The following is a 27,615-nucleotide window of genomic DNA, read 5'->3' on the forward strand; positions in this document are numbered from 1 at the left end:
TTTCAGAAAGGTTTTGCTTTTCTGAGTAGAGACAGATCACTGAAGCTTCTCCTTCCCCCCTTCCTTCTCCTTGGATTTGGATGTGGTATCTGGCACAGCAGAAATCATTTTGCATTTATTAGGTAATCATTATGATTATGAAAAGCCAATGTGTGGGCTTCCCTGGTGGCGCAGTGGTTGAGAGTCCACCTGCCGATGCAGGGGACACGGGTTCGTGCCTCAGTCCGGGAGGATCCCACATGCCACGGACCGGCTGGGCCCGTGAGCCATGGCCGCTGAGCCTGCGCGTCCGGAGCCTGTGCTCCGCAACGGGAGAGGCCACAACAGTGAGAGGCCCGCATATCGCAAAAAAAAAAAAAAAAAAAAGCCAATGTGCTAAGGATAGTGGAGCAGAAAGCGAAAAAGATTCATAGTCTGTGACAACATTATTCAGCAGCTGAACCTATAGCAACAACAAACTCCTTAATAGAGCAAAGGTGGGTATTGTTTAATCATTGCTTAGGTTTTATGCTATTAATAATAGCCACCCTTAAAGAGACTTACTCCTAAACTACTACTTATTGAGATTTAAAATCCCTTTTGATACAATTGTATCAATTGTATATTAAGAAACAAAATAAGGTTTGGAAGACTTGAAATGAGTTCATAAGAAGAATAATATATAAATAGTACTGTAACTATGAAACATAATTCCCATATAATTAGTCAACCTCAAATAAGTAGGGATTAAATGACTCTGAAACATGGTTCTGATTAGAAATATATATATCATCACAGAGTTTTATCGGAACAAGGAAAGTTACGTTCTCATTAGTTTTCTGAGCATGTCTGTTCTAATTATAAAAGGATAAGATTTAAAAATGAAGCAGAAGAGATGTGCATCAGTAGCTGGATTTCTTGAGCAGGGCAGAAAAAATTGGTGGGAGGAGGGTACTTGATAAGTAAAAGGATTGCTTCAGTACTAATTAGGAATAAATAAGAAGATAAGTCACACTCCGTATTGAACTTCATCCACTTTGGTTACCCCGAACCATCAGAAGTTAACCTGCACGGGGATTTATCAAGCACCCTGTATGTTTCTCCTACATTTGCTGAAGATGTGCATGTAGATCCGGGCTGAAAGGTGCCCCAAGTGAGCATTAACCATTTGGCCCCAGGAGTCTCCTGAACAGACCACTCTTGATACACAAGTAAACCTAATCTGAGGAAGGCAGCAGCAGGACCTTCAAATTTTGAAAGGCAGTGGCTGGAAAAGTATCTTGGTCAAATCTCTTTCGCAGATGACAGAACCCAACTCAAACCAGCTTTGAAAGGATGAAGGGTAGCGGTTTGTGGCTCATGTGAAGGAAGAGTTGGGTATTCTAGCTTTAAGCAAGGCTGAAACCACGTAGTCAGACAATATTGACAGAAATCAATCTCCCTGTCCCTTGACTCTGCTTTCCATTGTTTTGGCTCAATTTTCAGCCAAACCTTCTCCATAACGGTTGGAGGCGTGGGGATAAACGGCAGAAGCTCCTACGAGTTCCACGCTTGCGCTATTCCAGCCTCAAGGCCAGAGGAAAGAAAGCTTCTCCTTTCTAGAAGTCGCAACAAAAGCTTTATAACTGCATCTTATTGAAGCCCAGACTGGGTTGCATGCCCCTTGACTTGGCCTGCTTAGACTGCTATAACAACGTACCATAGATCGGGTGGCTTAAACAACAGACATTTATTTCTCACAGTTCTGAAGCCTGGAAGTTCAAGATCAAGATGCTAGCATGCCCGTGTTCTGATAAGAGCCCTCTTCCTGGCTTGCAGATGGCCACCTTCTCACTGTGTGTCCTCATATGGCAGAGAGAGAGGGCTCCAATCTCTCTTCCTTTTCTTATAAGGACACTAATCTTATCATGGGGACCCACTCCCATGACCTCATCGAAACCTAATTACCTCTCAAAGTCCCCACTTACAAATAACATCACGTTGGAGATGAGGGCTTCAGTGTACAAATTTGAGATGGGGGACACAAACATTCAGTCCTTAATACCCATCCTGAGCCAACTGCTGTGGTGAAAGGGAGAAGGCTGTGCTGTGAATGGCCAAGCTCACAAGAGCTATGTACCCTTCCCTGGGGCAAGGGGTGAAGTCAGCTCTACCTGAAGCACACAGACTAAGCTAGGAGCTCTTTCCCCGAGGAGTATCAGGATGCTGTAATAAGGAGAAAGGGGATGGATCCCTGGTAGGAAAAAGCAGATTTCTTCTACAGATAAGGAAGGTTCTCGAACTGCCATTAATCGAGCGTGTCCTATGTGCTGAGAAAGCTACATGCACTGTGTCGTTCATCTACACAACCACTTTCAGAGATAGATGTCATTATCCCTATTTCATAATAGAATACACTGAGACTCAGAACATTTAGGAAACTTTTCCCAGCATCACAAAACTAGTAAATAGAGTTGTGGGGACTCTACTGTGCTACTCCCTGGTGTTCTGCCTTCTGTTGTGTCATTTACAAACCCACCAACATAGCAAGTAAGTTCCTCCTCAGTTTGAGGTGGGCGTAAGGTTGGTACTTACCTTCCACAGTCTTGGGACCAGCAGGTAATTTCAACGTTGAGCAGAGAATTGAACAGGACCTTGAAGAGGCAGAGTTGGTTACCTCTGAAGAAGACACATTCAAAATTATAAATACTGAATAGTCTAACTCCATTAGAAATGTAGAGAAAAGGAAGGAAGGAAGGGAGGGAGGGAGGAAAGGAGGGGAGGAAAAGCAAGCTGGAATCATATATCCAAAAGGTTGAGAGTATATGCTTCAGGGAGTTAAAATGTAAGGAATTATTTTCCCCTTTATATTTTTCTGATCTTTCCAAATTTTCTACCATGAGAATGATTTATTTTTAATCAGCGGAAAATTTATTTTTAACAATCCTGGAAATATAGGGTGAGGAAAGGTAAAATAACCTCTAAGATATTTGAATCAGGTCAATAAGCTGGAAAAATCTTGTCAGATTTCTGTGAATGAATGTTTTAAAAATAAAGCATTGGAGTTAATAGCAAATTCTCTGCATGAACAGAAGTTAATATTTTCACGCCCTCTGGCACTCACTCGGAGGCCAGCAACACACAGTTGTTATATATTAACAACCTGAACACGGGCGCAAATTGCAAAAATTTGCTGAGTCAGCCAAGCTCCCAGAGTTGGAGGAGATGAAGCAAAGACAAAATCTGAGAACTCTTCCTGGAAGACCAGGAGCTTCTGGGATCACAGGCAGATGGAAAGGTGAGCCACGGACCAGGAAAAAGAGAACAAAATGGAATTTTCCCCTGGTATGCAAAGCGCCAGGCGATTCTTATTGGGGGCTCCCTCCTGGTCACCACCTAAAACCTTTCTTCCTGGTGAAATCTGAGAAAATATTCCTCATCACAGTCAGGGCCCCTCAGGCCTCTCTATTCATCACAGTTTGCAAACCACTTTCCCATTTACCGTCTCACTGTACTCCAGTTGTACAAAAGAATGTTTTTGTTTTTAGGACATACACACTGAAGTGTTGGGGGTAAAAGGCATCAAACTAGCCACTGAAATTTTTCAGAGAGAGAGAGGGAAGGAAAGAGGGAGGGAGGGAGGGAGAGAAAGGCCTACAGAGAGAGAGAGAGAGAGAGAGAGAGAGAGAGAGAGAGAGAGAATGATAAAGCCAATCGATATATAAAGGTAGACATAGAAATATAGGGATAGATATGAAATAATAAAGCCTGTTGATGGTTGAGAAATCCGAGTAAAGGTTACAAACTATTTCTTTGTACTCTTCTTGCCACTTTTACGTCAGTTTGAAGCTATTTCAAAATAAAAAGTTTTAAAAGAAAGACAATAAACAAGCACTTCTAATAGGGCAAACCTGGGGTAGATGGGCACATCTGAAGCAAGTTCTCATGGCATCTGACAAAGATGCCGGAAGAAGGCAGAGGGTTGAATATGGTCATGGGTGGGACGCGTGAAGTGTATATTTCTTGCTGCCAAGATGAGCTGGACCTGACTTGACTGCATTACTTTTCCGACACAAGTCACTGTCTGTGGAGGACACACTATGGTCACATGAATCTCCAGCCACTCACCTGCCTGGAGAGACATCCTAACCCATGTGAATATCTTGCCTTGGAACCAAGGATTAGAGATAAGGGGAAATGAGCTGTTTATGACTCCTCTGATAAATAGACTTCAGTCTTAAGAGTATGAGTGTTAAAATCATTTCTTTCGACTGGTCCATGTGGATGAGTCATTGAGGATTGTAATAAGCTGTTCTTATATCTGAAACAATGGAGCTTACCCATGAGCTGAACACCAAGTCTCTCACCTTAGCTATAGTGAGATGGTCCAGCAGAGCCAAAATCATCCCGTCTTCAGCCCAAACGAAATGGATAGACCACAGAGACTCTGCCTGTGGCAAGATGCCAGGGAGGCACATTAGACTCAGTGCCCAGACTAGGACAACATCTGAGGAAATGGCACACGGAGACGTCTTAAATAACTTGTGTGTTCACTGAATTTCAGAGGACTCTCAATACCACCCAGTCATGGATTAAACTTCCAATCCCCTGCATCAGGGTCGGGGGGCTGCTTCTTACCATCCTAGATAACCCATGGTCTATTTGGAAGAACAAGTCCCTTTTCCATTTTGAAGATGAGAAAAGCCCAGAGATTAAATGGCTTTGCCCAAAGGCACACAGGACAAGACTATAGACCTGAAAAGTACACATTTTATAGTATATCCTCTTAATGGTACATTTCACCTGAGCCACTTTTAGAACTTGTGATTTTCCACACTGTATTTCCATCTTTTATGTCCTTGTCCACTAGACAAAAACAGTTTGTCGACAAGGTCTTTGCAGATTCTGTTTTGAATTTACCCCAATCCTAGGATAATACCAGTTATATAGTTAATGTATAATAAATGTTTGTTAAGTAGATAGTAATGAAACCCTAGTGGTCATCTAGCCCACTGGTTTTCAGTCGTGGCCGTAGATTAGATTTATCTTGGAAGGTTTATTTAAAAATCTCAGTGCCCACGAAAAGAGTGGATATATGTATGTGTATAACTGATTCACTTTGCTGTAGAGCAGAAACTAACACAACACTGTAAATCAACTATACTCCAATAAAAAATTCAAAAAAGAAATAGAAAAACCTGCAACTCCACTCTAATTATGAAAAAAATATCAGACACACACAAATTGAGGGACACTCTACAGACTACCTGACGAGCACTCCCCAGACTTTCAAGGTCGTAAAGTCGGAGAAACTGTCACAACCAAGAGGAGCCTGAGGGGACATGACAATGAAATGTCATGTGGGATCCTGGCTGGGATCTTGGAACAGAAGAAGGACATTAGGGGAAAACTGAGGAAATCTGGATTTTAAAAAAAATGGACTTGAGTTCATAACAACAAAAAAAGTTACAATTAAAAAAGTTTTAAATTAAAAATAAATAAAAATCTCAGTGCCCAAGACTCACCTTAGACTGACTAAATCCAAATACCTGGGGAAGAGGGAGGGGATGTGGGAAGGGAGAGGTTCTATACATCTTTGAAGTTCTCCAAGTGATTCTAACATGCTGCCAGCATTGAAAACAGAGATCAAACCAAATTTTTCAGGTGCAGAATTGAGGAATGGGGAGAAGAGAAACGAATCTGTCTAGGTTTTACATAATTAAATGCTATGTCAGGGACTGGAAGGCTCTTTTCCTGGCTCTCTGCCCTATAATCTTTCCAGTCATTATGATGCTTCCTAATTCATTCATATTGTTTGGAATGGAATGAGATGGGATTAAATGGGGTGGCATAGAATGGAAAAGGATGGAAAGAAGAGGAATAAGATGGGATGGGAAGGAGTGGAATGGGAAAGGATGGAAAGGGGTGAAATAGGATAGGATGAGATGGGTTATAATGGCCTGGGGTGGAATGGAGTGGGATGGAGTGGAATGAAATTGAAAGGAATGGGATGGGAAGAGATGATATGGTATGGAAAGGAATGAAATAGAAAGAGCTGTGATGCAGTACGGTACCCTGCAATGTGATGCGACAGAATTATAAAATGGGAAAGACACCGTCAAGCAGAAAATAGAACATAGATGACAGCTCCTAGCATTCATGTCAGGAAACAACCTTGCACCTGGATAGTGAGCTCCATACTCAAAATTCTGGGTGATTTAGTTCTATGTTCTTCTATAATTTCTTCTCAGAGAGAAATCCATAATGAGCATCTGACTTTCCAGTCAGGAAGATCTGGATTTTTTTTATCCACTTGCCCGCGAGGCAACTTTGAAAAAGTCCTTCACATCTCTAAGTCCCAAGCCTCTCAATGGGAAAGATATACCTATGTCACTGGGATTTAATGAGAAAATGTGAGATATATGATAAACATGAAAGTGCCCAGAGGAGAGCTTGGCATGCAAAGGTACAAAATATATTTTATTCTGATTTTGTCCATTTTTGCTTTCTCAGCACCCGACTGCCACATACGCAGTGCCCCAGAGTGACTGAAGAGCTAGGGACCTGGAAGAACCTCATTTCACCATCATGCACTGAGTGACCATGTCTGACTTGAATGTGGGGTCATGAACTACTGGGGTTGCTTTTGGAAACTTAGCCTCTTACCAAGTAAAATTTGAAACATTTTAATCCAAAATGGAGGACAAAAGCATCAGTGAACTTAATGGAACATATAACAACATGAACCACCTTTTTTCCTAACAAAGCCACAAAAATGAGGTATCATTATTAATAATGGAAAGCGATGCTCATTACACTTGGCACAATTTGTGATTTTATACTTCTTTTTTTTTTTTAATTTTTACACTATCACCCCTCTAGACTATAAACACTGTGAGGGCAGAAATTACGTTCTACTCATCAATGTTTCCATAGTGCCTAGCAGTGACTAGCACATGATAAATGCTAAATAAATGTGTACTGAATGTGTGACTAAATGGATGGGACTTCCTAGGTCTGCAAGGTCTCCTTAGATCACTTGCAGCACCGTATGACTTTTGTCTGGTTTGCATCCATCTAACTTCAAACAGTCTGTTCAATTCTAAAAAATTATCCATGGAGTGTTGAAATATCGAAGGTGGAATTATTCATATTCTAATCTCTTCCAACCTCAGTTTACTGGGACTCATCCTGAGAAGAGATAACTTAATTCCCCTAGGTGCAGCCACATTGGAAGACTTTCCCTATGTCCTGATTCTCGAAAGGGCTAAAGGGAAAGGGAAAGGGTCTCGAAAGGCACCTGGACCTGGAGCTATCTCCTAGAGCGACTCTGTCACCTGCAGATGCAAAATCAACAGTTTTCCAACTACTGTCTAAGGTAGCCAAGTAGTGGGGGACCTCGGCAATCAATGGAGGCTTGGAGAGGAACAGTCAGATGCCAAAGCCCATCTGGACAAGAGTCAGAGTAGAATGAGTTTCTGTTTCCTGGCTACCTGGTTATGTATCCCAAATCCACCAAGTGAGTGCTCTGTGATCTCGGAAAATCCCATCCATCATGAGTGCCTCAATTTCCTCATCCTTCAAGTGAAATGGGATAACAGAATATGTTTCATGGGATTGTTGTGAGCCATAAATGAAGTAATACAAATAAAGAAATTAGAACAGAACCTGGTACATGGTAAGCACTTTGTCTTTGCAGTTTTTATGGTTATCCATGGCAAAGAATGAACAAGTGTCAACATGAGACCAAGCAAGAAGACCTCAAAGAGGAGACACAGGAATCGTGACATCACTTCATCGGATAGAGCACCGGTGTGACCGCATGCTTTTAGAGGCCAGCACCACGCCCTCTGGACCATGCCATAGCTGTCTTAAAGTTTCCAGAAACACTTGATACAATCCACTGCTGAATGCACAGAGTACCGAACAGCTCCCTGGAACAAATGCATTATGTTCCTCTAACTAAATTCAGGGTTGACGCCATCCTCCCCCATCACAGGTTCCTGAAAAGACCAACTTGAAACTCATATCAGCATTTAAATTGTCAGGATGTGATTAAGCCTTAGAGAAGATTAGTTACTGACTTTCTTAGGTATTAACCCCCTCCCCTGCTCACGTTCCCTACCCCCCACTAAGCCTCTGAAGGGATCTAACATTACAAACAAGGATTTAATTAGCAACTTGAATTCAGGTTTAAGATCTTCTGTGAAGGTTTGGTCACAGATGCTGCTTTAATCTCTGAGGATTATTCTTCAGCATCCAGAGACACTTGGGTTACTTTCCTGGGCCTTTGAGGAACTTTATCTTATTTGAATACTGCTGCCAGCTTCAAGGACCTGCTGAGAAGTGGACCCAAGTTTAGCCCTTAGAGGGCTAAAAAGAGCTCTCCTTCTAGCGTTAGACTTCCTTCCCATTCGATTTCCATCTTCAGAGGAAGCTAACTCCCCCAACTTGAGTTTCTCTTGGTTGGGTTGACAAGGGAAATATGGGTCTTCAAATGCTGGCTTCAAGTTGGGAAAGATACAACAGAGCTCTGTTTCACTTGCCAACCCGAAGTAGCGATCAAGCTCTGATGGTCGCGGCCATCAGTGTGGCCTCTGGAGCTCATGTTCCTTCCCTCCCCCAGTTCCCACTGCTCTGCCCTCATAGGGGTCCACATTGCCTCTTGCCTGGACCACATCTACCTCCACTCCACTCCCTGTCTGTCTTCACTCCTACGTAACTTTCCTTCTCCTTTAAGTATTCTTCAGCTGCCCCCGCCTCACCCTCCCAGTCTCAAATTCAATGCTGCTTCCTCAGAGAGGTCTTCTCTGACCACTCAGCCTACCTCTGCCCCTGAATTCATTTCCTGAGAGTGCCAAAATCAATGGCCACAACTGGGTGGCTTAAAACAACAGATATGTATTGTCTCACGGTTCTGGAGGCCAAAAGTCTGAAATCAAAGTGGCAGCTGGGCCATGTCTCTCTGAAAGTTCTAGGGTAGAACCTGGTCCATGCCTCTCTCTTGGTTTCTGGTGGTCGCCAGCAACCATTGGCATTCCAATGTGTCGATGTGTCACTCCAGGCTCTGCCTCCATCATCCCATGGCATTGTCCTCTCTGTGTCTGTGTCCATGTTTCCTTCCGAAGGACACCACTCACGGGATTAGGGACCCACCTTGACATTGTATGAACTCATCTTCATTTGATTACATCTGCAAAGACCCTATTTCCAAATAAGGTCACATTCATAAGTACTAGGGGTTAGAACTTCAACATATCTGTTTGCAGGAGGTGCATCTCAACCCACAACAGCCCCAGACACTTCCTACCACAGTATCCTATTTTATCATCTTCATAACGCTTATCAGTACATGAAGTTATCCTATTTATTTATAAGCATATTCATTGTCGCCCACTCCCACCCTCAACTAGAAAGTTGAGTATCTTTCCAGCCTGGGTGCCTCTCTATCTTGTTCACCACTGAATCTCCAGCACCTTGAATGGGGCCTGGCACAAAGTGGTGTTTATCACATATTGGCTGACTAAACTGCCTCTCCCCACTGGGATCTTTAATTACATGGACCCACCTCTCCAGTCACAGGGATAAGTAAGTGTATGACCTGGGCTGTCCAATCAGGATCATTTTAAGGATAGACTGTGGGAGAGAGGGAGCCATGCTCTTTCTTCTGAAGCTATCGGCTATGCAGAGGATTGATGATACCGTAGGGGTGCCAAATAAAATACGGAATGACTAACACATGTTTTAGTATAAGTATATCCCAAATATGGCATGGGACACACTTATACTAAAACATGTATTAGTTGTCTATCTGAGATTCAAGTCTGAGCCTTTTGTATTTTTATTTGATAAATCTGGCATTTCTATGATGTCAGCTTCAAACTCCCAGCAGCCACTCCCTGGGAGAAAACGTGCCTGAGAATGAAACTTTTCTAGAAGAAAACAGAGCCAAGAGAAGAAGACTGATTCCTGATAATATTTTCCAGGTGCCTGCATCCCGTCATGCCTAAATTCTTCCTTCACCACTGGGACTTTCCAGTAATCTGGGTCAATAGAATCCTCTTTTTTTTCTTTCCTAAACTTTTTTGAATTAAGTTTTTGTCACTTGCCAATGAAGGAGTTCTGGTGAATACAAGTCACCTTCCAATCAATGCCAATTCATAGCTTCGTGAACAGCTGAAAGTCCACGATCTCTCCATTTCACTCCTCGTTTTTCTACCAGTTTCTTCAAGTATCCCTATTTCATGCTGATGTGGTTCTTTGTGTTCAGGCCAGACATCTCAGCTGTCATCCCTGGATCTGCATCATCAAGTCTCATCAAAATGCAGAGCAAGAATCAACAAGACACAAAACTTCGCATGGTGATATTGATCACTTTTCAGAGCATAAATTCATCATGTCATATTATGCAAATCAGGAGTGATGAATGAGAGGGACCACAAAAGGTGAAGGAGAAGGCAGAGAACCTCATTCTGCTGTAACAGAAACTTCAACAGAGCCTCTGAAGAGACAGGCACCACTGCTTGGTCTGGATGCTCTAGGTTTCCTGAGCTGCAGGACCCCAGCCTTTCAATCCCCTTTCCAGCTTCACTGCAGAAGTCCAAGAGAAGAGCCAGTGGACTATACAAGAGTGACAGCGAAGGGTAAAGCCCACAGAGGGAAGGGAACTCCCCAGCTGGCATTACCTGCAGATAATTTGTGCATGATTCCTGCTGTAAAATGTGTCCCTTTGGTTCTGCATCATTAATCTTCTCTTGTTGAAGTGGCAGACAGCTGGGATCACTGCACTTAGTTTTGATAGATCCTGATTTGATAAAGATTGACTGTTTCATTCCAGGCAGAAGAGAAGAAAGAGGCCTAATACTACCATGCCAGTCCCTTACCATCTGGGCAGGAGAGAAGAGAGAAAACTCATGGCCTTGCCAAGAGATCATTCAAATGGCCATAGTCAAGGTCATTGACCTCTACTCAAATTAAACACTCAGGCTTCTGATCCCAGTATTTGCCAAGCATATACTTCATAAATAAAGATATTAGTTATCCACTAAATATTAATGAAGATTAAAGAATATACAAACACTGTGCTATGCACTTGGGAAACAATAGTGAGCAAATGGGAATGTAGCCCCTTCACCCTTGCTTCTCTAGTTGGGAAGATGGACATTGATGGAATAAATACTCAAGTAAATGAAAACACTATTGTTGTAAATGCTTCCAAAGAAAGAAACATGTAATATGAGAAAAATGAGAGGTTCACCAGACTTCATTCAATATTCAACAAATATTTGTTGAGCCCCGGCTCTGTGCCAGATACTTGTGGGTAAGTGACAACCATACTTTATTCATCCAGGATTTGGATCTGTTTACTAACTGGAATTATTTACCCCCCAGTGCAGAAGCTCGTCTCAGTCCCAGCTTGTGTAATGAATATTCCTGCCATCCCGTTGCCCACTTCCTGGTTACCGCCATCCCAGAATAGACACTTGCCATACCTATTAGTTTAAGCCCGCAGAAGTCCAGGGTCTGCAGTCAGTCACCCTGGGCTCTCGGGAAAGCAGGGCACAAGTAAATGAGCCCTTGAATCCGAATAGAGCAGGCTGTTATTTTGTTTGTGGACTCCATCTGTGAGACGGGGTAGAACTGAGAGACTTAGAGAGTAGAATTAACGTAGTACCCAACTGATTAGCATTCAGGAGCTCTACACTTTGCTGATGATTCATGAGGTGGGAAGTCTAGAATGGTAACTGCTATATATTGGCCTTTGTGGGGGTTTTGCTTTGTTTTGTTTTGTTTAATATTCCTGGCTGCCCATGGCTTCTCTCCAAGTGATGGGCCCTGTGATAGTTTGACTTCAGACCTACCCACCACAGTCAGCTGAGGAAAACCCACTGGTTGCTTCCTTGCCACAAAATTGCCCTTGCTCTTCTATAAAGTCTTTTGGCTGTTGGACCAGACTCAAAATTCTCAAAAATTTTGCAAACTTAGAAAGCATCTTCCAATGGCTCTGGACCCCAGCATCTCTTGGGTTAGTCAAGTCTTTTGACGGATGGTGAAAACAATCCCCTTTAAATTAGCTTAAGCAGCAAAAATAAAAGGGGAAAGGGTTTATTAGGAGGAGACACATGTGAGTTACAGAACTCAAGGGTGTATCACGTCGCTGGGCTCCACAAGGGTCTGGAACCAGGAACTGGGAAGGTAACAGGGAGCAAGATGGCCACAAGTCAGTGTCCTCTGTGTCCCCAAAGTTTCTCATCTCCACTGACCTCTATGTTAGCTGGGTCATTCTTTTCTGCTGCAGAATAGCTGTCTCTTTGCTCTGCACACAGATGGAAGGATGACTACTCTACAGTTCCTGCATTTGCACATCCTTGTTTTCTGCCACACCAGAGACAAACTAGCTGTAATTTTGCTCTGAAGTTGTAAAATTCAACCACGTATTCATTTAACTGCACTTATGAAGCACCTGCCATGTGCCTTAGACACTGTTCTAAGTGCTCGATAAATATTTACCCATTGAGCTGAGCCCTTCAAAAACCCCTAAAGCATCATTATGAGTGTCTTTTGTGAGGGTCTGATAAGTGCCATCCCCTCCCACACCTGTGTACAGAATAATCTGAGACAAAGGAATATCGAGTCAAAATATAGTTCTTATTATTGATTAAGACTAGGTTGGATTATGTGAGTTCTATTTGTAGGTTTTCTAAAACTGAACCCCAGAGTTTAAGACTTACCCTCTCAGGGCTTCCCTGGTGGCACAGTGGTTGAGAATCTGCCTGCCTATGCAGGGGACACGGGTTCGAGCCCTGGTCTGGGAGGATCCCACATGCCGCGGAGCAACTAGGCCTGTGAGCCACAACTTCTGAGCCTGCGCGTCTGGAGCCTGTGCTCCGCAACAAGAGAGGCCGCGATAGCGAGAGGCCTGCGCACCATGATGAAGAGTGGCCCCTGCTTGCCACAACTAGAGAAAGCCCTCGCACAGAAATGAGGACCCAACACAGCAAAAATTAATTAATTAATTAATAAACTCCTACCCCCAACATCTTCTTAAAAAAAAAAAAAAAAGACTTACCCTCTCAGACACAGGTAAACCTGCCAGGATAGGCCTAAAGCCCTAAGCAGAGATGAGAGTCGCTGCCTGCAGGCGCAGCTTAGAACTCATATACCCTAAGGGCAGCTCATCCCAAGGAGGAACCAGGAAAAGCTGAGATGAGGGTGATCCGTTTACTTCTAAATTTACCAAATAGATAAATCACTTTGCCTCCCCTTGGGCAGAGTGTCTAAAGAGGCAGAGAGAGCTCAGGAGTAGTAGAACAAACTTGCTACACAGAAAGAAACATTAAGAACAGAAAAAAAAAAAAAAACCCAAATAATCATGTGTAATATTATTCTTTGTCATTATCATTTAAGTTTTTAAAACCTTTCATCAGAAAGTCTGATTTTCTTTTCTTTTCTTTTTAACTGTGTGGGCATGCTTTTCTGGTGATATTTTGGAAAGTTTGGGGGTTTTTTATGTTCTAGTGGTTGTCTTTAGAACTATAACTACATGTGATACTTAATTCTCTATTCTTTAGCCAGTGTCTATCAGCTCCCTAATATGAACCATGAAAACAGTACATTTCCTCTTCCTCTCACATCCTCTTTCATTGCCACCCAATTTTCATTGATTCTTTCTTTAAAAATTGAAGTATAGTTGACTTACAATGCTGAGTTAGTTTCAGGTGTACAACAAAGTGATTCAGTTATACATATTTATATATTTTTTCAGATTCTTTTTCATTATAGGTTACTGCAAGATACTGAATACAGTTCCCTGTGCTATACAGTAGGATCTTTTTGTTCATCTATTTTATATATAGTAGCGTATATCTGTTAATCCCAAACTCCTAATCCCTCACCCCCTTCCCCTTTGGTAACCATAAGTTTGTTTTGTAACCATAAGTTTGTTTTCTATGTCTGTGAGTCTGTTTCACAAGTAAATTCATTTGTATCCTGTTTTAGATTCCACATATAAGTGATATCATATGATATTTATCTTTCTCTGTCTGACTTACTTCATTTAGTATGATAACCTCTAGGTCCATCCATGTTGCTGCAAATGGCATTCTTTCATTCTTTTTTATGGCTGAGTAATATTCCATTGTGTGTGTGTGTGTGTGTGTGTGTGTGTGTGTGTGTGTGTGTGTATACCACATCTTCTTTATTCATTCCTCTGTCGATGGACGCTTAGGTTGCTTTAGTTAATTCTCACATTTTAAAATATACTTCTGTTACATGATTTACCAGCTTTAAATAATACCTGTTGACCTCTGGCTATGAAAGATTAAGAAGGCAGCCTATGTAACATCACCTTCCACCATGTTTCCCTCTTCTTCTTCCAACTTTTCTTAATTGAATAATTTCTACACTGTGAAAGTTTACAAGGTTCTGTTCTGCAATCATAATCCTCAGGTTTATTTTAGTCTTAGTTCTGTAGTTAGATGGATGCCACACTCACTGTGAGCCTTATTTTTGTGATTCCTCCTGTCATCCTGAAGTTCATCTTCTGGTCACTTCTTCAAGCAGGGCTCTTGGGAAATGCATTCTGAGTTACCACACACTCAAGAAGATCCATCTTCTGCCTCTACATGCAATTCATCTGTGTAAAGAAAAATCATTTTGTCACATTTTTTCTTATGAATTTTATAAGTATTGCTCCACTGCTTTCTTCCTCTAAAAATTGCCATGGTGAAGACTGAGACATTTCCAGTGACTTCATACTTTTCCTGGTTGCCTAAAATATTGATTCTTGACTTCTAAAGTCTATTGGCCTAATTATTGTATTATAAGTCTCAGGGTTGATCATCCTAAACCAGTGTCTCCAGGGTATGCCTGTCCCTTTTAAAGTATGTGTGTGTGTGTGTGTGTGTGTGTGTGTGTGCACATGTGTATAATTTCTGAAAACTTTTCATGAACTATGTTTTGATTATTTTTCTGTTCCACTATTTTAAAAGGCATATTTTATCACTATGCTAAAAAAAAAAAGTAGACCATCTATTATGTGTGTTGTAGCTCCATTATCCATATTCCATTGCTATCACTTTTTTTTTTTTTTTTTTTTTGTGGTACACGGGCCTCTCACTGCTGTGGCCTCTCCCGTTGCGGAGCACAGGCTCTGGACGCGCAGGCTCAGCGGCCGTGGCTCACGGGCCCAGCCGCTCCGTGGCATGTGGGATCTTCCCGGACCAGGGCACGAACCCACGTCCCCTGCATCGGCAGGCGGACTCTCAACCACTGCGCCACCAGGGAAGCCCCATTGCTATCATTTTATGTCTAATCCATTTTAATCCTCTGATCATGGCCGTTTTATTTAACTCACTTTTCTTACTCTCTCTTCTGTGTCCCTTATTATGTTTTCAGCCACACATAGTCTATTTATGTGCCTCTGCCAATAAAGAAAAAACCTTCATCCCTCTGATGGTTTCACTTTCATCCTTCTCTTTTTTTCCCCCTGAGTTCTGCCAGCTCATACTTAAACTCTTTTTGTTGTACCATATTTTCTCTGACCTATTGTATTCCTGCTTTAAACTAAATTTATGGAGGTGGTTGTTTCATGGAGGTGGGTTTATTTTTTAACGTAATGATAAAATATGTCTTTTTAAAAATCTGCTTTATAGTAATTCTTTATAGAAAGATTGATGAAGCCCCAGAGCTTGACTTGACCTTTAAATGCACCCAATCTTTCAACCAAGCCACACTCACGTACAAAGAAGACACTCACAACCTCAGCACTGCAGATTGTCTTGGAAACGTTCAAGACTAACCTCATCATGTCTGTATTCCTATTTGTCAAAACCACCAGAGTTCTAAGACTCTCTGGATATCCGTTATCATTTGGACTCTCATTCTCACAAGGCAAAGTTTATCCCTTAGTCTAACCCTCCCCTACCTGGCTTCATTTCTGGAAAATTTTCTTCTCTGCCTTCTAGAATTCAGAGTCCATTATCAGCAAAATTCCTTATAGTCTCACATCTGCTCTGAATTACCCCTTCATCTTTCCCATCTAAGTGAAGCTTGGCCCTAACTGAGGACAATTTATCTCCTACAGAGCTTTTCAGAGCTGGCTGATTTCCCCCACATCCCTCTGTACCACTGGACCTGGAGGTGTGGTGTTTACCTCTCTTATTCATCATTGATTTTTTTTCAGACAATTTTCACTCCTTTCTCCTTGAAAAACACTGGCTGTGAATTTTATACCATCAGATTACGTGACAACGACCCCTCCTTCTTGAAGTCGTCTACAGAAACCTGGATCGATCCCCTCATCCCTCAAAGATTTTAACACCTCAATCTCTGCAGCTCCCTACAATAATATTCTGAATTATTTCAATATCCTCATGTAGGATCTTCCCAATACTGTATTCTCTAAGTTTTTTTGACCCTTCTGTTTCAATGATCTCATTCTCCACCTAACTTAGTCTCTTGTTCCTGTAATCAAATCACAGGTAGGTCTTATCATTGTTACTGATTGCAGTCCCTCCTGAACTGTTTCAGGCTCCTAAGCCCTACCTCCTTTGAACTTTCCAGCTCATTCTTTTTATTTCCCCAACACCAATAATTATTTAATCCAATGAGGACCTTCAGTATACTGATTCTACCATCATTTTATTGTCCCCCACTTCATATCCTTACCTCCTTCTTTATCCAGCTCAGATTTCACATTCCCTTAGGTTTACCTTCAAATACCTTGCTTTTTTTTCTCCCTTTAATATATTGGTCTGGGGAAAAAAAACAGAACCTTGGTTAAGTACTTCTTACCCAGACAATTGAACATGTTCAGAAAATATGCACATGCAGGTGCATGCACATGCACACACAAACACAAACACAGACCCGCACTTTTGCTTGGGCTTACTTTCAATCTATGACCATTAAATTCACATGAGCCCTTTAGGAACACTCAACAATCATAATAATTTTCCTTAGCTCCTTCATTTTCCCTCTCCTAGACAAGAATTTTGCATTTTCTCCTTTCTCCTCAAATCTCCTGCCTCATTTTGCTCTTGGTTGATTATATTGCTTTCTGTTTCTTTGAAAAAATGGAAGCAACGAGAACGCCAATCTTCTCCCCCCACCACATCCATGAAACTACCAGATTTACTCCCATATACTGTGTTCCCTTCTGTAGTCAACAATGAACTACACACGCTCCTGTTAAAAGTCAAATCCTTCTCCTCTACAGGGCATCCCATCCTGTCTCACCACCACAAGATTATTGCTCTTACATTTGTCTCCTCCTTTTTCTCCTACATTATCAATATTTCTCTTTTAAATCATTACCATAAGCATACTAACATGCTTACACTCCTCGTGTTACTCAGGATACTCCAGAGAAACAGAATCCATACAAGAGAGATAGATGATAGACAGATAAATAGATGGATAGATTGATACAGAGACAGATATATAATGAGGTTTATTATGAGGAATTGGTTCACGCAGTCATGGAGGCTAAGAAGTCCCACAGTCTGCCATCTGCAAGCCGTAGACCATGCAAGCAAGGAGAGCCAGTGATGTAGTTCCAACCCAAGTCCAAAGGCCTGAGAACCGGGAAAACCGGTGTTGTGGATCCTAGTCCAAGTTCAAAGTCTTGAGAACCAGATGATATAAGTCCCAGCCTGAGGGCAAGAGAGGAACCAATTTCCCAGCTCAACAGTCAAGCTGAGAGAGCAGATTCTCGCTTCCTACACATTTTTGTTCTATTCAAGCCCTCAACAAATTGGATGATGCCCATCCACATCGAGGAGGGAAATCTACGCTGAAGACTGCTTTACTGAGTCTACAAATTCAAATGCTAATCTCATCCAAAACCCACTCACAGATATACCCAGAAATAATGTTTGACCAAATATCTGGGCACACAATGACCCAGTCAAGTAGATGCATAAAAGTAACCATCACACTCTTCGACCCCACTTTCCTGCAGGTCCTACCCCATTATTCTGCTTCCCTTTATACTAAAACTGATGTACTTCCTCACCTCCCATTCTCTCCGGATGTTAGTCAGTGGGTTTTCATCTTTACCCCTCCGCATCCTGATAAATGTCATTCTGTCCTTCAGAAAACTCCGGGCTTTTCTGCCTCCCCTGGCTCACCTGCAGACTGCTTCTTGGGTCTATGATTTGTCTGTGTGAATTTCTCACTCAGTGCTATCTTCTCTGCTTCTCTTTCAGGTCAAATTGGGTCCAGGGAAGCTCCTGCCATAAATTTACATGTCGGTTCCTGTCGTTTCAAATAAGGGCTCACCAGGTTTGCCCTCGGGATATGCCATGCATTTTGGAGAACGTGTTTGGCCATTTTCTCCTGAGATCTGTAGCTGTGAGCGTGCTTTCTCTGCACGTGCCCTCCCCTCATTTGATCTATATTTGGCAACTCCTCTCCATAAGTAGCTGTGGTTCAGGGTTACAGATGTCTCCTGGCATCACCAGAGATGGAGGTTTCATTTCTTTCCACATAATCTTTGTTGCTCTGAGGGTGACCTCCAAGAGGAGGAAGAAGAAATAATCTCTCTCTCCACCATTTGAAACTGCAAATCACAGCGTATGTGATTAGTAAGTTCCTTGTAAGAAGATAAATCTGACCACAGGATTTAGGTTGGATTGGGAGTAGAAAACCAACAGGCAGGGACACTACTTAGTAGTGGCAGATGGTCAAAAAGAGGTGTCCAGGAAGCTGTTGGAAGTGAAAGCCCGAAGAGGTTAGAGAAGAATTGAGCAACACGGTGCCTTTAGAAATGCATTCACTCCAGTGTCCTAGTCAAGGCTGTTGTAGACAACAAAAACTAATGCTTTTTAAATTTTTTAAAGATATTAAGGCAGGGAATCAAATGCTTATAAAATCATTATAAGCTCTGGAGAAATAAGTTCTAGGTAGGGAATGACCAGGAATGACTCTCAAAGAACACTCCAGAAATGGCTCATCAAGGGAACCCCTGCAACAATAAGGCTATGAGGGAATCAGAAAGCCAGTGTTCTAACTACTGCTTCCACAATCCAGGCCTCAGGAGCCCAATGCCACAAGTGTTGGATCCAGGAACAATTCATCTTACGAGTAATGTGGGGTTTTGGAAGCCACCATTAGCATGTTGACCTCTCTAGAGCCAGAGTGGTCCAGACTCTGGCAACATAGACACTTCATATGTGCTCCCTTCCCACTCATCTCAGTTTTGAATCCAAGTCTCACGTGTGTCTGATTGGAAAAAATTTACATCAAAAACTCTACCTTCAATGGAGAATGTCATTTTTAGATTCCTAAACTATCTAGTTTAGAAAAGCGTAAAAGAAGAAAATTGGAGCAGATGATGAGCAAAAATACACAACTTTGGTCCAACTTTCTTCTCCCTTCCCTTGAGCTCACTTCATTGATACTTTTGCTGCTGTTAGCGCTGATTCCCTCAAAGCCCTTTCTTTATTCCCCAGTCCTCTCCCACAAATATCTCTGTTACTCTGTATCACATACTATCATATTTGCTTATCATGACAGCCCTAGGTATTATTAACCCCCACTTTATAAGCAAAGAGACTGAGACCCATAAAAGGTGAAATAATTTGCCTAAGGTCACCCAGGCAGTAAATGATGGATTTGGGACTTAGTCTCATGATCTAACTCTGAATCCCACTGTCTTTCTTCTGCCTGTTAAATTCATGAACTTCTTTGACTATGTCTCCTTCCAAACTGAGAAGGGCATCAGCCTCTCCTGAGAAAGTAAAATAGGTTTCCTAATCCCTATACTTTTCGGAAGCCTGGTTACTCAGTACCCCTCACTGCTGCATGTCCAAATGGTTAATGTTGTTGCCGGCCTGGCTGAGGGCTACACGTAACACTACCCTGTTCTTGAGGGGCTGCCATCTTACTGGTTGCTGCATTTTGCCTGTGTGGATCATCAATCAAGTTTTTCCTCATTGGCCAAAGTTATTGAGGGTCACTTGCTCTTGAATGCCTAAAAGGTAACTTCTGTTCTCTCCAACCAACAGGCCTGTTCAGTCTGTAAACTGATTGGGGCCCATACTGGTCCCAACTTTTTCTGATAGCTATAACTTCCCTCCATAAATCTGGCCAACTTAAAACTTTTCCTTAGTCCTGGACATGCCCTTGCTTTCATGACTTTGTTGATAGCTATTCTCTCTGCCTGCACTTTCCTTCTCTTTTCCAATGCCTGGGAATCCATATCTTCACTCATCTTACAAGATTTATCTCAAACAACCCCTTTTCCACACTGTTTTCCTTGAATTCTTGAGCAGTTAGAGGTAAGTTCTTCTAATTTTGAAACAATTTTCACATTTCTATATATATCTCTACTATCACATACCTGACTTTCTACTTGGTACTAAATAAACATGATGTAGGTTAATTGCTGGCCCCAAACCTTTTATTCCTCTGTGGTAATACTATATACCTATACAGTTGGCATGGCCAGATGTACTTGGCTTTGGGCTTTAACACGTGACTTTCTTTGGCCAAAGGGATTGTTATAGAATGTGATACAAGGAGAGACTTGAAATGTACTTGCATAGCCAGGCCTGTCTTCTTGCATTTCTGCCTTTTGCCAGGAAGAGAACATCTGAGGGTAGATATTGGTCAAAGAAGAATGGAAAGCACACGGAGCAGATTTGCACCCAAATGGCAGCTTCAAACCAAGCCCAGCCTAACGTAGATAAGCCAGATCCCAGCCAATCCAACATCTACAAAAGTGAAAAATACATGCTTGTTTTGCATGCCATTGTGATTTTCCCAATGCTTTTATACAGCAGTAAACAGACTAACAGCCACCAATGCAACTTCACCTCCTTTCATAGACTGTGTACTCCTAGAAGGCAAGCTTTCTATCTTACTCTTTGTACAGCTTTGTGACAACAACAGTACCTAAACATTATAGGATGCTTACTATGTATCCTATGAAAAAGCGGAGGTCCAACAAGGTTTAATAGGTTATCTAAAGTTTCATAATGAAGTAGAAATGTAGGTGGGGTTCAAATCCAGGCAGCCTGTCTATAGAGGCTGATACATACATCCACCTACATAAAATATGTTCAAGAAAATATTTATGGATGGAAAGGAGAAAGAGAAAAGGGTAAAAGAAGAGGGGAAATAAAGAGCTCTATAATTTTTCTTTTATTTTTAAAAAATATTTCTACATTTACTATTGATATTTTAAAAGTATAACTGTGATTTACACCCTTGAAGAGAATGTTTATCATTTTGCCTGCTCAGGGGTCATTCCTTTTTTAGAGCACCTGACATTTTAAGGAGCACTTGCTCTCACATGTCTTGGAGACATGTACATCCAGGCGAGGACTTCTCATTATAGAACCCCTCCTCCTACAGAATTTCCTTCTCCCTGCCACAGAAGAGACAAGGGATGGGCTTGTGACCCAAGCTGATCCAGTTGGCTGCTCTGTCCAGGACTCAAGTGAATCATGGAAAAAAAGAGCTGCAGTCAATATCACAGGAATGTGTGCATGCCAGACCTCCTAGTTGGGAGCCATGGTTGGGGCTCCTACCATGAGTTCTCCTGAGCTCCCTAGCTCCTCCCCATTTCCGTGCCAAGTCCCAGCCTCCTTTAGGTCTGTGAGTTCCCCACACTCTTCCAATTTATCTTTCACCTAAGGAAATCCAGTGTTGGTTTCTGTTGCTTGCGACAAACCCCCCAATAGATCCTATTCTTTTCCCCCAAAAGAGCCCCTTAGTAATGGAACTGTGTGCTCCATTTTCTTGGAATCATGAATAACCTAGGTTTTGAAAGAAGTTCAAGGACACGTTGCTTGGTAGTTGCTCTTTTGCTAACTGTGGTCTGCAGGAGAACAGCTCTGAGCCCATTAGCCAGTGGTTTGCCAGAAGAGGAAAATAAACGTGATCTTCTGACACTTTTCCAGTAAAAGAAAAGACAGTAAATATTTGAGCTTTGCCAGCCATATGGTCTCTATCACAAATACTCAACTCTGCCATTGTAGTACAAAAGTGTCCTCAGACAGTATGTAAATAAATGGAGCTCAGAAGCCTCCCAGATACCCCAGACCTTAGGCGCCGTGCTCCACCTTTGACCCTCAGGGCAGTGGAGACTTCCGGTATGCCCACCCCGTTTGGCCCTGCTTGACCCCATGCTCAGGTGAACCCACAGCACCTGGTGTAGTCCTGGATGGAATCACAAAATGTTCAAACTGGATATAACTTTAAGCACATCTAGGCCAACCCCTTCACTGAAAAAGTGAAAATAAATGAGGCCCTTGTCCAGTTGAACAACTTAGCAGCAGAACTAAGACTAGAATGAGGGTCTCCTAATTCCCATCCAGCACTCTTTCCACCCCACCACCAGTTCTCCGTTGCCAGAGTGTTTTGTTCTCATTTAAAAACGACACAAATTGGGCTTCCCTGGTGGCGCAGTGGTTGAGAGTCCGCCTGCCGATGCAGGGGACACGGGTTCATGCCCTGGTCCGGGAAGATCCCACATGCCGGGGAGCGGCTGGGCTGGTGAGCCATGGCCGCTGAGCCTGCGCGTCTGGAGCCTGTGCTCCGCCACGGGAGAAGCCACAACAGTGAGAGGTCCGCGTACCGCAAAACAACAACAACAACAAAAACTACACAAATTAACACAACATTGTAATTCAACCATATTTCAATAAAAAATAAATTAAAAAAAAACTACACAAGTAGTATAGTGGTTAAGAGCATAGTTTTGGGTAACAGACCGCTGGGCTCATATCTTAGCTAAGGCACTTACAACTCTCTGACCTTGGAAGAATCACTTTCCTGTCTGTACTTCAGTCTACTAATCTGTAAAATGGGGATAATTATAGGCTTATCCCCAAAAGACTGTTATGAGGGACAAATACCATAAATATGTTAGCCTACTACTGGGAAGATAGGGTGCTAGATGAATATTAGAAATCATTATGATTATTCATAAAGGAAGTAACCTTGAATATCAATTATTCCTCATTTTAGAATTTTAACAGAGATAAAGGGGCCTGACCAAGGTCATGTATCTTGAAAATGGCATACTGTTCCCACACAGCATGCACGTCTTGTCCAAGCCCAGTCTACTGTCAGTAATAATTGACAGGAAATCTCAACCTATTGAGAGCTTATTGACTCATGTAACTGAGAAGGATGGTTGCTGATTTCTTCCGTGTTGGGTCCAGCTGCTTACATAACGGTCTCAGTCTCTTTCCCTATCTCTCTCTGTTCTCCCACCTTTCTCCCACCTCCTGGCCTTATTTCCCACTGGGTTGGCTTCATCCTTAAGTCCTCACATGGAGATTCTTGCATCTCCAGACTTAAATTATTTTTACAGATAAGACGTCCTATGAAAAAAAAGAGCTATGATTTCCCAGTGGTTTCTGCAATAGTTCTGGAACCATGCTGATTGGGTCTATTGCAGTCAGGTATTCAAACCTGAAACAATCGCTTTGGCCACTTCAGTGATTAAGCCAGGGCTGACTCATGTGCCCATTTCTGGATCTGGGTAGGATGGAGTCACTGCCACTTAAATCACATAGACATAGGGTGTAGGAAAGAGAGCCAACACCAGAAGAAGACAGGATGGAGATTGCAGCCAAGTGTGATAGGAATTAGGGGCCCTATCTTTTCACTCCTCCCCAATGGAAAGACACCAAAAGCACCCATTTGCCATCACTTCTCTTCCCCTCTGGCCTTCTCCATTCTGTCCATCTCTCTATTCTGCTTCATCTCCTCCTTAGGACTTAAAAATTCTAGACTCCTGTGTAGATTCCAAAAAAATATCCACACCCACACCTGAGCTCTAGCCACTGCATACAACTTCCTGCACCAAACCCAGAAATGTGGTGACCTACAAGCACAGTTAGCTTTGAAGCTCATCTGGAGCCTCAACCAAGAGGGTGACACACTCCTCTTTTCTTTAGCACCTCAGACCCCCTCTTGGTCAGGGACTGTTGGCTCCAGCACTGGCCTCATCCGTCAGCAGCTGGAATCCACTAAAGAAGACACAGTGGGAGCTCAGATTTGCTGAGAGCCACCATGGCTTTGAACACTGCAGGGGAAAGTCAGAGTCACCCTCTCCCACTGATGGTAGGATTTCAACAGCCAGCAGGCTGTCTAGTTGCTTCTTCAGAAGGCTTGGGGCCACGGAAAGGGGCATATGCTTTGGAGGCATTGGTTCTAATACCTGATCTCCAGTTAGCAGTCAGGGACCTTGGGCAGGGCACGTCGCCTCTAAGGCAACTCAGTATTCTAATCTGTAAAACAGAAGCAACGATAGCTAAATTCCAGGGGTGATGTGGGCATTAAATGAGATAACGCACGTGTTGACCTCTAGTGGTTACTCAGCACCCTTTGGTCCCCTCCCCCTTGACCCCTTCATTTTTCCTCTTTATGGATCAGTCAGGATAGACACAGGGAGGACACAATATGAAGGCAGAAAGCGAGACTGGAGTGACACACCTATGAGCCAAGGAATGCCAAAGATTGTTGGCAAAGGGCAGAAACTAGGAAGGATCCTCCCTTAGAGCCCATAGAGAGCATGGCCCTGCCAAAACCCTGGTTTTGGAAGCACGAGACAATACATTTCTGTTTTCTAAGCCACCCCATCTGTGGTACCTTGTTATGGCAACCTGCAGAAACCAATACAGTTAGCTATGATTATTATGTGGTTAAAAGGCTTCTTGAGGACTTCCCTGGTGGCGCAGTGCTTAAGAATCCGCCTGCCAATGCAAGGGACGTGGGTTCCATCCCTGGTCCGGGAAGATCCCACATGCTGTGGAGCAACTAAGCCCGTGTGCCACAACTACTGAGCCTGCACTCTAGAGCCCATGAGCCACAACTACTGAACCCACGTGCCACAACTACTGAAGCCCACGCACCTAGAGCCCGTGCTCCACCACAAGAGAAGCCACCGCAATGAGAAGCCCACACACCGCAATGAAGAGTAGCCCCCGCTCACCACAACTACAGAAAGCCCACGCGCAGCAATGAAGGCCCAACGCAGCCATAAATAAATAAATAAATAAATATATGGGGAAAAAAAAGCCTTCTTGAATACAAGGACAATTTCATGCCCTTCAGACATCCTCTTTGGGTTTCTGGGGCACTTTGGGAGCCTGGAGAGAGCAGTCTGGTTTGCAGAATCATAGGAGATTTTACTGAAATCATCCTTTTTATGACATCATGGAAACAAAACCACGAATATCTCCTGCCAGGTTCACTAGGTGAATTTTAACTGAGGCTTATATAAGTCACACACACGCACAAAACACCCTGCTCCTTTTCTAATGGCTCCTAGCTCTCATACAGTTTCAACCTAACTTCCATCACCATAATAAGCCATGTCCCACGACAAGCAACAGGAATGTCATATACAGAGACAAGGAGAACCAACCAGGCAGTGCAGCCTCTGTTCCCATCTCAGAAGGCTTGTCATGAGAGGTCACATCCTAAGTGGTTTACTTTCTGCATTTGATTCTCTTTCCCGTGAGCTCTGAAAGCACTCCACAGGGAATCAAACTTTCCAGACAAAATCTTGGCACCAGGTATATGACTTAAAATCTTCCTCCATGTATTTTTCCATCCAACTTCTTCCTGGTGGTCACATCAGCTAGAAGGTCTATATCTTATTGGATTGATGCATACCAATAGTGGACATAATTGGTAGCCCACTCAGCATCCATTTGTCCATTTCTCCCTCTTCCTCTTCCACAAGCTATGAGTCGCAGGAAACCCACCCACCCTGAGTTCAGGAATAGGTCCTCATTGGTCTACGTGTAGTCTCGTTTCCCTGGCCAGGGGTTGGTGCAGGACTGAGCAGTACCCAATTCAGAAACATAATGTATGAGGGGAATTCTGCAGGTGGGCTAGTGAGAAAAATTTCCTCTCTCAACCAAAGAGTGGGAGAGGGAGACGGGAAAGGGAAGAGAAGACAGAGAGGAGAGAGAGAGATGTGATCTCTTTTCTTTTCTGGACATCACTGGGTCTGGATATAATACCTTCAGCTTAAGGATGAAGAGAACACCCAGGATAGCAGAGGAGAGATTTAGAAAGAACCTGGATCCTTGTTAAAAAATGCTGAGCTGCTAAATCAACCAATTTGGAAAACTGACATGTTTGGGGGTATTTTCTATTACACGAACTTATAACTTTTCTTTATTATTTAAGCCAGTTTGAGTCGTGTCTGATAATAGCAAAATAAAAGCATTTCAACAAATAAAGTATATATTTTAAAAACAAAGTTACAATATTGAAAACAAAGTTTATCTTCTTCACTTACTAAGAGCATTTTCTTATGTTAGTAGATAAACTTTATAAATTTAATTTTATAGAGATATTATTTTATTTTGAAAATGCATCATAATTTACTTAGCTCTTCACATATTTTGGGCTAATTAGATTATTTCCTTTTTCATTATTATAAATAACATTGAAATCAACATCTGTAAACAACCCTTTTTCGTTCCTTAAGCTAGATCAGAAAGGTAGAACTTCTGGTTCAAAAAAAAACTTTTTGAAGTTTTTTGATATTGCCAAATTGCTTTCTAGAAAGACTAAATCCATTTGAACTTCCATTAGCATGATATAAGAGAACCTATCTCACCACAATGTAAATCAAAACAATTTATTAAGATAAAAGAATAGTATTCTCATCTTAACTGAAATGTTTGATTACTAGTGATTCTATATTTTCCTTTGTTTACTGGCCACATTTATTTTTCTTCAACAAACTGCCCATTCATATTTTTACTAATTTTTAAATTGAGGTTTTATACTTCCCTGCAGATTTGTAAGAGCTCTAGGACTAATATGTGCAATAAACTTTAAATTCATAATTTATTTTAACCCTCAAAATAATTTTGTTAGGTAGGTTTGATTAAACCCATCTCACAGAAGAGAAAATGTAGTGTCAGAGAAGTTAAATAACTTTGTAGCAGTCAGAAGGGTGTGTTTCAAGGATGAGGACAGGTGTGCACACACAATACCAACTTGCCATTTGCCATTTGAAGTGACTCAGCTGTCACCCAGGCTCTGTTCTTTTTCCAGCAGGTGAACCTTTATAGCTGGATCGTTTTCTAGTTCTCCATGCAAAAGAGATATTGGTAAATATAAAGGTGTATTTTTTCCACAATGTATGTTTCCTATTCTTTCGATATAACCTTAGCTCCCTGAGAGTAACGTATTTCCACCATCGGATTACCCTACAGTGGGGCAACTGTAGCAATAAACACAAATGTTCCCAATGCGTGAAATCTGGCCAGTAACTGCCTTCACCACCTGCTTCTTGCTTGTTAGCAATTGCAGGGATAATTGCATCCTATGCTCGCACTGACAGATGATACAAGTGGTAGTGGGACACTTTGAGCTCCCATTTTGGTAGAAATTATAAAAGTAATCCAAAGGAGGACAGTGGTGGGGTATATCAGGGTTGGGAACCATAGAGCAGTGGTTTTGAAGCTGCATATAAGAATCACTAGGGAGATTTTTAAAACCCCTATACTTCAAGTCATACTCAATACCCACTAAATCGGAATCTCAGGGGGTGGGACCCAGACACCACTGTTTTTTACAACCCCCTCCCAGGGGATTCCAACGTGCAGCCAAGTTTGAGCCCTAGTGCTGTAGAATCACACCTCTGATTTTCTGCCTTGAAAAGGAAACCTT

General features: G+C 42.3%; 1 long non-coding RNA gene across 3 annotated transcripts in view; it reads right to left on the minus strand.

Moving 5' to 3' along the window:
* Positions 1 to 2,102: 2,102 nt before the first annotated feature.
* Positions 2,103 to 27,615, minus strand: part of LOC307194508 — a 172,979-nt gene continuing 147,466 nt past the window's right edge. For all 3 annotated transcript variants that reach the window (XR_013830568.1, XR_013830569.1, XR_013830570.1), the window contains 3 exons: positions 16,627 to 16,712; positions 14,453 to 14,593; positions 2,103 to 2,612 (listed from right to left, as the gene is read on the minus strand). This is a non-coding gene — a long non-coding RNA (uncharacterized lncRNA). The remainder of the gene's footprint in view (positions 2,613 to 14,452; positions 14,594 to 16,626; positions 16,713 to 27,615) is intronic.

This window comes from Stenella coeruleoalba, assembly GCF_951394435.1.
Source record: "Stenella coeruleoalba genome assembly, chromosome: 11".
Taxonomy (NCBI): Eukaryota; Metazoa; Chordata; class Mammalia; order Artiodactyla; family Delphinidae; genus Stenella; species Stenella coeruleoalba.